Here is a 16,005-nt window from a genome sequence, read left to right as displayed (position 1 = left end):
TTGAGGGGGGCATTCGAAAAAAAAAACCCTTTTATTAAACTTAAGCGTATAATTTGCGTTTTATTGTTGTTTAATACTTTATCCAACATATTTCATACCATTTTTTTTTATAAAAAAGAAAATCATTACTAAAAATTTTCTTAAATATTACAGAAAAAAATATTTGAGATAAAAAAAGGGAAGCAGTTTTATGTATGGGAGTGTGGCCTACGCCAGCACTCCCATGTGTCCATCTCTCTACTCCTCACATCCGTATATGAAAACTGTCCCAAAAATTTAATGTCATAAAAATAAGTAATAAGTTCCCATGGCCAACCATCATCAGAATCTTATTGCAATTATCCAATCACATTCTAGCAATCTGTCCAAATCTCTTAAGGGTGTCAATTTAAGATCAGAACCGAGAATTGTCCCAAAATCGTTTTGTTAAAATTCAGTACTAGACCATCCCATTAATAAACGAGACAGTATTGGGATTTGATTACTGAATAATAAATGGGGGATGGATTCCTAATGGTATCAGTACTAAATACCGGTTAGGTACTGAAAGTACCAATACTTTTTCAAAAGGTATGTTTCGTGTTCTTTTGTTTAAGTTTTATGGCTGCAGTTTAATGAATTTGAGTGATATTTTCTCTTACGAAGGTTTCAGCTAATGGAGTTTTAGTTCTATTTCTATAAACTTATTTAGTGATGGCACTAAAACCATACATGGTCTTGTTTAATTCGTCCTCATTAATTCTTAGTCTTCGTTTTGAGAAGCTTACATGTGAATATGTGATCTTAGGGAGTTTGAAGAAATAAAACCGTGAAATCCATGATGGCAAGGAATACCTTAGATCTCATAATAGTGGAAAGATCCATAACACTAATAATTGAATCAACTTCTTATGAATCATTAAAGTTCTTCTCCCTTTTCTACCAGGCCTAAAAATATTTAAGAACCGCTACCATCCCGTCTAGTTAATAATTGGGACCTAGGTTTGGTCTCATTAACTAAATGGGACGGTATTGGGATTGGCACCTCTGGTACCTGTACCAGTATGGACCCGTAGTAAATAATGGGAACTATACCAATTGACACCTTTATTAAAATCTCTACATTTACTCAGCCTAGTTCCAATGCACTTTGCAATCCTTGGTACAATCTAGTATTAATTTCTGCTTCCTCAGCACTTTCTGCCACACCAAAATCCATAGCAGCCATAAAGAATTGGTGATTAAAGAACAAAACTGAAGCCCAACCAGCTTCACCTGTGTTAGGTTCTAAGTTACCATTGCAAATTACTGTATATATGTTTAGGGAGAATATTCTCAGTGCTATAGCACGGGCTGCCCCCAGGCACATGGGCCTGTCACTCAATGAAATAGGGTGGTTATTGTGCCCACCACCATGTGCCTGGGCGCATTCTGCGCTGGAGCACAGAGAACAGTGCCCCATATGTTTATGTGCCAAAGCTTAGCTATGGTTGTAGCAATAAGCAGAAGAATACAATCAATTTGAGTTGTCAGCCCGGCCCCATCAACATCTTTATCACCTCCAACACCATCCCTCAAGAAGAATGAGGCGAAGAAATGACAGAAGAGACCATGGAAATTGGGATCCACAAATGGAACTGATCCAATCTTTGGAAGTAAAAAACAACTGAGAATGACTCACTTCTCTGCTCATTCCATCAAGTCCACAATGGATCCTACTAAGCATGCTGCTCATGGTTGCCGCTCATGCTGTTTATTTCTGTAAATACCTGTCACTCTTGTGCAGCTTCTTCTATTTGTCTTTAATGGAGTCACCCTCAGTCCGGATCCTCTCTATCGCGCATCGGATGGTTGGAGCTGTCTGGCACACGCCCCAAGGACATGCATGCTGCATTCATTGACACGATGGAGATGATTTTCTTGCGGGCCCTTTAAGGGTGTCAAAATCAAATCGGAACAACTGAATAATAAATGGTTCTATTTTGGTTTTAAAATTGAGATTGTTTAGTTAACCGTTTAAACCAAAATGTTTATTAGTAGTATGTAATGACAATAATTAATCATTAATGACAATAATAAATAATTAGTAAATATGTAATGGTACAAATAAGCAATTATTTAAAAAAAACATATAGGAATTCAATTCATACATCCATTTCAACAAAAAGTCAAAAGACATATAATGGGAAGTAGGTCATTTGAGTAAAAAAAAAGTTATACAACCGATTAAACCGATAAATGGTTTCACTTTCAACATGTAAAACCATTTATTAAACGGTTTGGTTTTGGTTTTACCTAAAAAAAATTGCACCAAACCGTTATACACCCTTACCTCCCCGGTAACCGTTAAAAAAATAAAACAAAAAAAATCTACAACATACCCACAGTTGTTTTTTTTTCCTTTTCAATGACCAGTCTAATTGCACTCCGTAAAGAAAGAAAGAATTTCTTCACCATTGGTGATGTGACCCTATTATTAAATTCTTATGTCATCATTAACTCCCACTCCTGTATATGGTTGAAAATTCTCCCCTACTAGTCAAAGGGTTAGATCCCATCACTATGGATGAAAAGAAATTGGATCCCTAATCTATAGGAAAACTTTGATGTTGCTCTCTATCTAATGTGCATCCCTTACCTTTGTGAGATCCACATTTCATAGAAACACATCAAATGGTTGAGTATTAGAATGAGTACTAGAAAAATTGAGAATATATAGAGAGCAATGAGGTCCTCAAATCGAATTCTGCCTTCACTTTGGGGGAAAAGTTTTAAAATATAATATATTTGGATGAGGGCTCTCTGAAAATGCCTGCCTTCTGAATCTCCCTTCTTTCCTTTGATAGTGATGGAAGTAGATTCAGTAGGAATTCAAAGGCAAATATGGTGGGAAAGAAATATGCGTAGATAGACTTCCTCATCCAGAACCTACAATCAGTTCTGGAGTTCTATAACTTCTATTGAGTTTAAAATTATAACTAAGGTCAACCATCTCCATGCCTCGGATTTGGATTATGCTAAGAATTGGCATACTGTATTTTCTTTGTTTTAATTGTCTCTTTTTTCCCTTTTAAGATGTTTTCGTATATATATGTATTTTAAATTTATTTGTATTCACCCATATGTATGTATAAGATTTGGAAACAGTCTCTTTGTAAAGCAGAGGTAAGGCTGCGTACATTATGACCTTTCTTAGACTCCGCAGTGGTGGGAGCCTCGTGCACGGGAGATAAGGCTACATATATTATGATCCTCCCCAAACCCTACAATGGTGGGAGCCTTGTGCACTGGATATGCCTTTATATATAATATAATATAATTTAATATAACTTTTCTATTATAAAAGAAAATGATCAAGAAGGGTGGGGATACTAGAATCAAGACCAGACAACCTTGTCATTCTTGCAAATTTTTTATATGAAAACAAAACAGATTACAGCCACTTACAAACCATTCTAGAGTGGACGGACTAGGTAGGCTGGGTTGAGAATTGCCACTTCTATTGATTCACAAGCCGTGTGTGTATGTCTCTGAAATTTTTAGAGAGAGAGATGCATTGGATTTTAGTAGGGATGTAAACTGATCGGAGTTAGTTCAGATACGGATTGGATGTGATCGGATCTGGATATTCCCTGGCCGAATATACAGATACCTCTAAACGGATTCAGATACGGATCGAATTCCGATTTTCAATTAATCATCTGTTTGCATCTCTGTCTTGTGTAACCCAGACCTTCCTCTCCCTAGCGGATACAATTCACTCTCAGTCCATATCTCTTAGATCATAATTCTCTTTTCCACATTCTAGAACCTGTTGAATCTTCAAAAACCCTCAAGATCATTATTTACTTACTTTTTTATTATTAAGTATTCGAATTTTTTTCCATCTCTAAACGGATACGGATGTGGATCGGATTCGGATTTTTGGTTATCCATTTACATCCCTAGATCTCAGTCTCATTATGTTGACCTATCATTAAAGAGAAGCCATACGTACAATTATAAATAAAAAAAGGGCGTACCCAGTGCACGAGGCTCCTGCCATTGCAGTGGAGTTTAGAGAGGGTCATAATGTATGCAATCTTACCCCTGCTTCGCAGAGAGACTGTTTCCAAAGACTCAAACCTGTGACCACTTGGTCAAAATGGAACACTCTTACCATAAAATAATATAAACATTAAAAAAAAACATTTTGGCATGGGTCTCAACATGTTGACCTATTTATCATTTAAAAGAATCTACTGGTATATATTTATATATATAAGCACTTAAAACTCTGAGAATGCAAGAAGTAACAGACAGGGGGGGCCATGGAAACCGAAACTCCAACTTGGACTCATCATCGAACTTGTAAGGTCAGAAATCAATTAAGCTTCTTCATTCTCTCTACTGTATTTATTTACTTTGAATGAAAAGCTTCTTCAATTCTCTCTACTTTAATAGACTATGAGATGATAATTTAATAGTACCTGCGTCAGGAAATCGTCGGGCGGTCCTGTGAGTGCCGTCACCTGCAAGGGGACCAACAAGTCACCAAAGAGAACCGGTGTGGTTCCGGCCTAGGGCTCTCCGATGCCGAAGTCAGATCTCCTGAGCAAACAGATGAATAGTCATTATTCAAGATGGGTGGAGGGTGTGAGATACCTCTTCTTTTATAGTGGTCTGTGGCGGAGTGGAGAGTCCCTAGTTGATGTGGAGTCTTCTTCGTGGGTGGAGGAGTCTTGAGTAGCAGGGTTCCTCCCTGGTTGGTTGTCTTCCCGTGAGACTTAGTATCCCAGTAGGGTTGTCCTTCTTGGTGGATAGATCCTTCTACATGGTAGATAAGGTCCCTGGTGCTTGAGTCCATCTGGGTTACGTAAGTGGTAGGTGATGGCTCGGAGTCCTCGCGGTGGTGTATATCTTGTTGGCGACGTGGTGGTGGTGTCGTCCAGCTTGTACCTGCACCCTGTCGAGCTCTCAACACCTAAGTGGATGAGGCCTGAGAGGGAAAGATGTCCAGGTGGTCCTTGGCCCAAGGTGGGTGGTGCCCAGGGCGGCTGGCGCCCTGGTGGATGACGCCCAAGTGTGGGTGATGGCACCCAAGGTGTAGCTGGTGTCCGGGTGGATTTCCTGCTGTTGGTGTCCGGGTGGATCTCCTGCTGTTGGTGTCCGGGTGGATCTCCTGTTGTTCAGGGACACATGGCATCTTCTGTGAGGTTGGGATGATTTGTGGTTCATCATTTCCCCCCCCACTCTCTTGGAACAATGTGCTCAAGAGAGTTCTCTATACACTTGTATGTTACCCAGGGGGTTGGTGGCAAATAATCTCTCTCAGGGGGTGAGTGCAAATTGTTGGGTGAGGGAGAGGTTATGGGTTCAAACCCCTCCTCTCACATCTTTTTACGTTTTTCTTTTCTTTTTCTTTTTTGTAGAGATATATATTCTTCTTTTTCTCATTCACTTTCCATTTCCTCTCATTTCTTCTCCTTCTCTTGTCTTTTTCCTTCCACTTCTTTGTTTTTTGGCTCTTCTCCCCTACCTTGTTTTTTGTCCCTCTCTTGGTGTGCCCCCCAAGTGTTTGTCACATGTCCTCTCTCATGTCCTCCCTTGCCTACTAGCCTTGGGACTTGGTGTCTTGTGGCTTGCCTTGAGCTTACCTTTGTGGTGTCTTCTCTGCTGGAGGTGTGCCTACGGTCTTGTCCCTAGGCTCGTGCTCTGACCACCACCCATGCTTGGGCCTTGGCTTTGGCCTGCTCCGTCCACTCTTGGCCACGGCCATGCTTGCGCCGTCATACCCGCTTGTCGTAGTCGCGCCACATCTGCTTGCTATCATCGCGCCTGCCTTGGTGCATCACGCCCCCCCAAGTCGTCACTCCCGCCTTGGTGCATCATGCCCGCCTACCTGTCGCACCCGCCTGTTCGTCATGCCCAACCTGTCGCGCCCGACCCGTCATGCTTACCTTCTCTCGGTCGCGGTCACCGTCGCGTCTCGCCCGGCCACCTTCTCTTGGTTGTGCCTGCCTTGGTCATGTCCCTGTCTTGGAGTTAGGCGCCTGCGGTCTGCATCTGTGTAGTGGTCAGTACTTGGCCTTGTTTTGATTAGTGCCTTTGCGGCGGTTGGCGCCTGGTAAGAGCCTGTACATTTTTTTTTTTTTTTGGAGATGACTTTCCCTGATCAGTTCACATGTTGGTGGTTGTAGGTTGACATCCCTCTTCGGGCATTAGAGATTGTCGCTCCGAGTAAGTAGCTTGATCCTTCCTTCTTTATTCATGTCATCTCCCGATAACTCTGATCCGGTCACGACCCCGGCTGAGTATCCTCGGGAGTCTTTGTCTGGGTCGTTCTCCCCGGCGGGTACCGCCTCGTCATTGCCCTCTCTCCCTGCTAGTGATGGGGAGGAGGAGGTTCCTAGAGGCTCCGCCTATGGTGTCAGTAGGGGTCGCAGGGTTCCCCGGGCCTTGATTGGGGATCCTTGCAGTACGTTGGCCCAGACTGCTAGTGTCCTGACCGCCTCGGACTTAGTTTCTATCCGTCGCGAGTTTCATATCCCTCCTGAGATCGTTCTTCATGTCCCCGATCCTGACGACCGTGCCTACTCCCATCGAGCGGACGAAGTCTGCCTCTACCGCATTTTCTTCACCTACGGTCTTCGGCTTCCCGTCTCCCGCTTTGTGGAGTTGGTATTGGAGCATTGGTGCCTTACCCCTGGGCAGGTGGCGCGGGTGGGGCGTGCAGCCACTGTTCCCCTATTTTCATACTTCTACGTTTTGAGGAAGGGGGATGGCGGGTGCCACCACTTCGCCCATCATGCTCCCAAGGGGGCTCTTGCTGCATTTGATTCTATTGTGGGGATTACCGACTCGGTGAAGTGCTGGAGGGATCACTTCTTCTTTGCCACGATCCCTCGATGTGCATTGCGGTCTACTTGGGAGGCCATTGATCTCAAGAGGGTGAACTGCCCTCTTACGCTGAGTGACTCTGAGCTCGACACCCTCCGGCAGTGTCAGGGACACTACCCGTTCGACGTTCATCAGTTGGATTCTGAGGCCTTCTTGTGCCTCTGGAAGTTGAGTCCTGGTAAGATTTTTCCTTTTTTGCTTGTATCCATGTTTATCTTCTACTTTACTAGCTGCCTAACTTGTCATGTGGTCTTGATTTGATGTTGTTATGCAGTGAGTATACGGCCGAACCTTAACATTTACCAGTCCAATATATAAAGGAAGGGCCCTTTGATCACTCCTCCTGCGAGTGGTTCTGGTTTTGGAGCTGCTAGTGTCGACGTTCCCCCGGTCCCTGCCCCTTCTTCTCTTACGGTTGCTGGGACCAAGGAGAAGGGTGGTCCGAATTCTTCCAGTGTGACGAGGTCCGGCGTGCGTGTCATCCTCCCATGCTCTTCTCCCCCCGTCGTTGCTGCTTCAGGGTCTCTTGCTCTGCCTCCCACTGTTGCCCCTGGGGCCTTCTACTTTGCCCCCCTCTACGGGGAAGGGGGTGAGTTCTTCTTCGATAGGCACGCATGTCGATCCAATAGTGCCTTCGTTGCTGGTGCTTTCCTTGGATCTTGAGGAGGGTACGACACTATCTGGGCATGGCGTGCCATGGGAGTGGTTGGATAAGGGGAGGCTCCCTACTGAGAGTTCAGCCCTATAGGGGCTTACTGATGCATTTCTAGCGCAGACCCTTTATTATGACATGGCTTCTGTAAATCCTACCTCTTCTTCCCCTTCATCTTTTGTGCTTGTAGCTTTCCCTATATACTCAATGGCTGTGTTGCTTGCAGGTTCAGCACCGCACTATAGAGGCGGTACTCCATCTTGAGAGACGAGCTTTTCGAGAGGTTCAATTATCCCACCGGTTGCAGGGTCTGGAGAGGGAGCTCCAGGGGCAGAAGGCAGCTCGGGAGGAGGATGCTGCTCATGAGAGGAGCATGGCTGAGGAGCTCAGGGTGGCATCCGAGGGACTCAAGGTGGTGTCCGAGGAGCTCCGAGTGTCGTCTACTGCAACGGTTGAGAGTTCGACCAGAGTCCGCGCCTTGGAGGAGGAGGTTCTTACGCTGAGGGAGAGTTGTGAGGTCGAGCTGTCTGCGATTGGGGAGCGAGCTATGGCTGAGTTTCGGGAGTCTCAGGTGATGTTAGACTTGTTCCACGAGAGTACCCAGGAGGTATATGAGGGGGGTGTCCAAGATTTGGCGGATCGCGTCTTGGAGGAGAGCCCTGGTTATGATTTCTTGAGATTCTCTAAGTTCGCCTCGGTGCTGTCTGCGTTGGTTTGAGTTCCTACTAGGGATGGTTTTGTGGCGTCCGAGGTGAGTGCGGTCTTGCCTGAGGAGAGTGCGGTCTTGCCTGTGGGGAGCACAGCCTTGCCTGTGGAGAGCGTGGCTCTACCTGAGGAGAGCGCGGTCCTACTTGAGGAGAGTATGGCTTATCCCCCTAAGGGTGACGTGATGTCTCCTATAGGGTCCAACGTGACTCCTCCCATCGACGCCCCATGATTTTATATGTATTCTGAACAGTGAACCTTGGGATGCTGAACTTGGTTATAGTTGTGACCTCGGTCGTTTGTAGTTGATGTGTTTTCCTTCTATTTTTCTCCTTGCTACGTAGGACCTTGATGATCTTCGGTCCCTGGTGGTCTGGGGACCCGGGTGGCCTTGTGCCTTATTGGTCATTGGACCTTGTTGGCCTACGGGCCTTGGTGGTCATTAGACCTGGGTGGCCTTGCACCTTATTGGTCATCGGACCTTGGTGGCCTTACGCCTTGGTGGCCTACGGGCCTTAGTGGTAATCGGACCTGGGTGGCCTTGAGCCTTGGTGGCCTGCGGGCCTTAGTGGTCATTGGACCTGGGTGGCCTTGCGCCTTGGTGGTCATCGGACCTTGGTGGCCTACGGGCCTTGGTGGTCATCAGACCTGGGTGGCCTACGGCCCTTGATGGTCATCGGACCTGGGTGGCCTTGCGCCTTGGTGGTCATCGGACCTTGGTGGCCTACGGGCCTTGGTGGTCATTAGACCTAGGTGGCCTTGCGCCTTGTTGGTCATTGGACCTTGGTGGCCTACGGGCCTTAGTTGTCATCGAACCTAGGTGGCCTTGAGCCTTGGTGGCTTGCGGGCTTTAGTGGTCATCGGATCTGGGTGGCCTTGCACCTTGGTGGTAGTCGGCCAACAGGTAGGAGTAGACAAGCGCATACCAATTTCTAAATATAAATTTCAAATTCAAATTTTAAATAACTCTTGAAAATCCAAATCTACTGTGTATCATGGCTGACTACCGACTCTGCTACTGCTACTTGGCTGACTAGCGACTCTGCTACTCCTACTTGGTTGACTGGCGACTCTGCTATTGCTGCTAGTGTTTCTCTCACTGGTAGTACTTCTTCAGGTGTTCTGAGTTCCAAGTGCACTCTATCTTCTTGCCCCCTGAGTCTTCAAGCGGTAGGTCCCTTGACGTATCTGCTTGGAGACTATGTAAGGTCCTTCCCAGTTGGCTGATAGCTTGCCTTCTTTCCTTGGCTGGGAAGCACTGGCCCTTCTCAGGACCAGGTCTCCATAATGGAACAGCCTCTCTCTAACCCTGGTGTTGTAGTATTTGGCAGTTTGTTGCTGGAAGGCTACATTCCTTAGGAGTGCTTCCTCCTGGACTTCATCAATGAAGTCCAGGTTCGCCCATAGTCCGTCGACATAGGTGTGCTCGTTAAAATGTAGGACTCGAGGGGATATAGCGAGGACCTCGACTGGTGCTAGTGCCTCCGTGCCATATGCCAGACAGAATGGGCTCTCCCCTGTAGGTGTCCTGACTGTGGTCTGGTACGCCCACAGTACACTTGGTAGTTCCTCAACCCACTTCCCCTTAGCTCCCTCTAGCCTCTTCTTGACCCCTTCTAGTAATGTTCTATTGGTCACCTCCACCTGACCATTGGCCTGTGGGTAAGCTACCGAGACAGGCCGATAGTCGATGTTGTAGCTCTGACAGAATGCCCTGAACTGGGGGTTACCAAACTATTTACCATTGTCTGAGACCAGGATCTTTGGTACCCCGAACCTGTAGATGACGTCGTTGCGGACGAACTTCTCCATTTCTGCCTCTATAATTTTAGCCAACGGTTTAGCCTCGACCCACTTGGTGAAGTAGTCGATAGCAACGACCAAGTACTTCCTGTTCCCCGATGTTGCCGTGAAGTCGCCCAGGATGTCCATCCCCCATATGGCATAGGGTATGGGGTTGAGGATCGATGTCAATTTGGTGGCGGGTAGATGGGGTACTAGGGCAAACAACTGACACTGCTCGCACTTCCTGACATACTGTATGGCCTCCTCTTGCATTTGTGGCCAGTAGTGTCCTTGGCGGAGGACCTTATAGGCTAGGGCTCGTCCTCCCATGTGGCTTCCGCATATCCCCTCGTGGACTTCAGCCAGGGCATACTCGGCTCCCTTGGGTCCTAGGCACCGGAGTAGTGGTGCTGTGACCCCCCTCTTGTATAGTACTCCGTCTAGGATGGTTTACTTTATCGCTCTCATCCTGACCTTCCTTGCCTCAACCTTGTCCTCTGGTAAGATGTCATTTTCTATATAGTCAAGTATAGGGTCCATCCAGCTGGGCCCTTCCTCGATGGCATTGACCTGCTTCTCTTGGTATGTTGGTTCATGTAGTATTTCAATGTATACTGCCCCTGCCAAGTTTCAGAATTCATCATTAGCTAGCCTGGATAGAGCATCGGTGGTGGTGTTCTCGATCCTGGGAACGTAAACCATCTCGAACTTCATGAACCCCTTGATCAATGACCGGGCACGTGCTAGGTATGCTGCCATTCGCTCGTCCTTTTCCTTATATTCTCCATTCACCTGGTTCACCACAAGCTGGGAGTCACTCCGGATGGATAGGTGTGTGATTTGGATGGCCTTGGCCACCTGGAGTCCGACTAGCAGTGCCTCGTACTCGACTTTATTGTTGGATGCTTGGAAGGTGAACCGGAGCGCATACTGGATTCAAAATCCCTCGGGGCTGGTGAGTATGAAGCCAGCCCCACTTCCTGTTGCATTACTCAAACTATCATCCACGATCTGCAGTCATGTTCCTCTGGTTCTTCTTCCTCTGGCTCGATCTCAGATAAGGTGCATTCGGCGACGAAGTCCTCCAGAGCTTGACCTTTGATGGCAGTCCAAGGTTGGAACCTAATGTCATGCTCACTCAGTTCCATTGCCTAGGCTATGAGTCATTCGGATACGTCTGGCTTGTGAAGTACCTTCCTCAGGGGTAGGTCAGTGAGGACTGTGATGGTGTGGGCTTGGAAGTATGATCGTAGCTTCCTAGCTACTTGTGTACCTAGTCTCTGCATCGATCCTTGTGTACCTAGTCTCTGCATCGATCAGAACGTGGTTGACATAGTAGATGGGCTTCTAGACCCTGCATTCTTCTTTTAGGAGTACTGCGCTTACAGCGATCGGGGTGGCTGCTAGGTAGGCCTGTAGGTCTTTATTGGGTTCTGGTCGCCTCAGTAGTGGTGGGCTTTCTAGGTACTCCTTTAGTTCTTCGAATGCCTTCTGGCACTCCTCTGTCCACGTGAAGTCCTTTGGGCTTCTAAGGTTCTTCAATGTTTTGAAGAACGGCAGGCACTTGTCGCCCAACTATGACATGAACCTCGAAAGGGCAATGACCCTTCCATTCAACCTCTATAGCTCTCTGACCGTTCAGGGGGTGCCATCTCCTGGATGGCTTTTATCTTGGACGGATTGGCTTCTATTCCCCGTACTGAGACCATGAACCCCAGGAATTTTCCTGACATTACCCCGAAGGCGCACTTTGTAGGGTTCAGCTTCATCTGGTTCCTTCTCAGTACTGTGAAGGCTTCCTCCAGGTAGGTGAGGTACTGTTGGGCTTGGACGCTTTTCACGAGCATTTCATCCACGTACACCTCCATGTTGTGCCCAATTTGTTCTTCGAACATTTTGTTGACCATTCTCTGGAAGGTGGCCCCTGCGTTCTTTAACCCGAACGGCATGACACGGTAGCAGTAGTTCTCCTGGTCCATCCAGAATGCCATGTAGGACTCGTCGCCCTCATGGATTAGGATCTGGTTGTACCCCAAGTAGGCATCCATGAAGCTCAATATCTCATGGCCTGCTGTGGCATCGATCAACAGGTCGATCCTGGGTAGTGGGAACTCATCTTTCGGGCAGGCCTTGTTCAGGTCGGTGTAATCAACACACATCCTCCACTTCTTGTTAGGCTTCGGCACCATAACTACGTTCGCTAGCTAGGTGGGGAATTTCTCCTTCCTGATGAACCCCGACTGGCTCAGTTTCTCGACCTCTTCCTTGATTACTGCCTGTCGGTCGAGGGTGAAGTTACGCTTCTTCTGCTGGACGGCCTTCCTGGTCGGATGGATGTGCAACCTGTGCTCTGCTATGGAGCGTGGTATGCCTAGCATGTCAGAGGTCGACCATATGAAGACATCCATGTTGGCTTGGAGGAGGTGCCTGAGCTCATTCCTCTGGTCGTTGCTTAACAGTGAGCTTATCTGTACAACCTTGGAGGGGTCGTCCTTATTGAGTGGCCATGGGACGAGGTCCTCCACCGGTCTACCTCTCCTCTCTATCAGTTCATCTCTCTGGTCGCTGACTAGGGTCTCTAGGCAGAGTGCCATTCCTCAGGTATTGCCATTATTCTTCTTTATGAAGGTCACATAGCACTCCCTTGCTTTCTTCTGATCTCCCCGGACCTCACCTGCCCCATTATCGGTGGGGAACTTCATCTTCAAGTGGAGTGGCGATACGACTCCTCTAAGGGCTATCAGGGATGGTCGCCCTAGGAGGCCGTTGAATGACACCATGGACTTGATAACCATGAAGTTTACCATGATCGTCACTTGTTGAGGGTGTACTCCGAAGGTGACTAGTAACTCTATAGTGCCTCTGATGGAGGCGGTCGCGCCCAAAAATCCATGGAGGTAGGTAGGTTCTGGCTTGAGCTGATCGTCCCCGAACCTGAACTGTCAAAAAGCGTCCAAGGAGAGCACATCTATAGACGCTCCTGTGTCTATCAGTACCTCCACCTATACCACCAGGGCATCCTCATGTGGGAAGCTTAGTCCTTCCAGGTCTTCATCCGAGAAGGAGATCACCATCTCGGTCTTGGCTATCTTGCTTGGCTTCTCGATAACTCCCACGAACCAGGTATAGGCTTTGGCCTTCCTGGTGGACTCCTGCCCTGGTCCTCCTAGTATGGTGAGGATGGGGGCTCCCTTGGTGCCACTAGGCTCTGCTGCATCTCTCCGCTCTTCTGGACGGTCTCTCTCACGATCCGTCCTCTTCTCTTCTCGTCTTGATTCCTCTCTCTTCCAGATCACGACCTCTATCTGCTTGACTTGAACGACCATCACGTCTTCCTTTCACGTATTTGTTCAAGCTTCTGGCCCTTACAAGGTTTTCTATCTCCCTCTTCAGCTGGTAACAGTCCTCTGTATCATGCCCATTCTCCTTGTGGAAGAGACAGTACTTGTTAGGGTTTCGCTTCTCGGGTCCTACCAGCATGGGTCGTGGCCAACGGATTAGGTCACGATCCTGGATCTGCATAGGGATTTGTGACCTGGTTGTGTTCAACGGCATGAACTTAGGGCTACTGGCTCTTTCACTTCTCTCAAGACGACGATCAGTTCTTCCTGATGGGCGATCGCTCTTCTCCTATCGACGTTCTGTCCTTGACCACTTGCCTTCCTTACGGTCGTCTGGCGCTGACCTCTTGTTGTCTTGTGGCTTGGCCTCGATCACCTTCTTCCTGGCTTGCAGTACCTCTACCATATTGGCAAACTCATTGCATCGCTTCAACAGCTCCTTCATAGTCCTGGTCTCGTGACGTGCCAGGTCCTTGATCAGGTCCAAGTCTCTGATGCCTCCTGCCAAGGCTGCATGCTGGGTCTGATCGTCCAAGTCTCGAACTTCCAAGGACTCCTTGGTGAGCCTGCTGACATATTCCCTGGGAGATTTCCCAGAGTTCTGTACCATGTTTAGTAGATTGATGGTGGTCTTCTTTTGCTTGACACTGCTCTGAAAGTGGGTGACGAATTATTCGCACAGCTCCGCGAACAAACCTATCGACCTCGGTCGTAGCCTGGAGAACCATGAAGTAGCTGCACCCTTAAGGGATACAGGGAATGCTCGGTAAGAGACCACGTCTGATCTGCCATACAGGGTCATCATCCCATTGAAATAGTTGATGTGGTCATTAGGATCCGTGGTACCATTGTAGAGCTCAAAGGTAGGCAACTTGAACCTGGAGGGGAGTGTGGCAGACATGATCTCCATGGAGAATGGATGCTGACCTCGTATGGAATGTGTCTCGCCCTTAGTCTGCTTCTTCAACCCTTCCAGCTTCTCGTCCAGGTCACACAGTCTTCGATCTAGCTCCTCATCTCGTGTCTGTCCTTCATGCCTGGCAGGACTTTTACTGCGAGCTCATTCCCATCCACTCCTTGAAGTTCCCTCCCGCCTTGACTGCTGGTGGGATGGTGAGTGGTCATGCCATGATGAACCCTGGCGCGAAGGTGAGGGGCTCTCATCCCTGTAGGTCTGGCTATGTGGTGGTATGGGACTTCCTCCCAGTCGACCTTCGAACACGGACCTCCAGATGGATCACTCCGGGCTTAGTACCATTATCCTAGGTGTTGGTGTCCTCCCATGCTCTGACCTTACAGGGAGGTCTGCCGTCCTTCTGGGATACTGAGAAGGATCCCCCTGCTGGTGTACAAGACTTGCTCGCCCTGCAGCTCTCCCCGATCTGCCACCCCTGGGAGAAGACCTCCTAGGGTTTGATTCTTGTCGTGGTACAAGCTGTGCTCTTAGTGATGATGATGTTCTGCGGCTGTGGGACGTGGCCCGCTGCCTCAGGTAGTCTTGAAAGAGTCACTGTTCATCGAGGATTTGTCTCTGCATGTCGTTAATCTGACCCATAGTGGCTGGCGTTGGGGTCAGGTACCACCTCCACCACTACGTCGTTTACAGGGTCGTTGTTGGGCTTGTCGACCGCAACTTGGTCATCATGAGGGATCTCTTCCTCCAGAGGGACATGGTCCTGGCCATTGGCTCTGCGACGAGAGCACTCTGGAGGGGGTGATCCGTTCCTTGCAACATTGTCGGTGGAGGTAGTCTTCCTTCGTGGTGGCATTGTATGAGTATGGAAGCGAGCTAGTAGGTATGATGGCTAGCATCGTTCCCACAAACGGTACCAATCTGTTGCGTCAGGAAATCGTCAAGTAGTCCTACGAGTGCCGTCACCTGTAAGGGGACCATGAAGTCACCAGAGAGAATCGGTGCGGTTCTGGCCAAGGGCTCTCCGATGCCGAAGTCAGATCTCCTGAGCAAACAGATGAATAGTCATTATTCAAGATGGGTTGAGGGTGTGAGATACCTCTTCTTTTATAGTGGTCTGTGGCCGAGTGGAGAGTCCCTAGTTGATGTGGAGTCTTCTTCATGGGTGGAGGAGTCCTGAGTAGCAGGGCTCCTCCCTGGTTGGTTGTCTTCCCGTGAGACTTAGTATCCCAGTAGGGTTGTCCTTCTTGGGGAATAGTATTGGATATGTGTGTCCATCAAACCCGGTTCGGTCCGGTTCAACCCGGTTTACCTTTGTATTAAACTTTTATACATTTTAGTTTAATATTATCACATACGATATAAACTTTTTGAGCATTATGTGTCCGTAAGCTTAAAATGGTACTCACGACTAGGTTTGGGCTGGGCACCCTTATCATATGGTCGTCGCATTGGGTATGCCTAGACATGTGATGTCAGGGTACGAATGCAAGTACTCACATGTTGATGTGTGTATTGGCGAAGAATATACTTTGTCGATTCCCTCATGTATTACTGCTAGATGTAGGAAGGGATAGACATGTGTCATCGACACCTTTTACCTAAGGGAACCCTGTCACTACGAAGTGTGGTCGCATTCTTTGGTTCATCTATGACTGAGACTCAAGCGAGTCAAAGTCGGTGTTCTGGGAATACGTGAACGCTTTGTGAGTGAAGAAGTTACTCAACATGGTTACCACTGCCCAATTGGG

The sequence above is a fragment of the Telopea speciosissima genome, chromosome 2 (genome assembly GCF_018873765.1).
Source record: "Telopea speciosissima isolate NSW1024214 ecotype Mountain lineage chromosome 2, Tspe_v1, whole genome shotgun sequence".
NCBI lineage: Eukaryota > Viridiplantae > Streptophyta > Magnoliopsida > Proteales > Proteaceae > Telopea > Telopea speciosissima.
Note: the sequence above shows the minus strand (reverse complement) of the source record.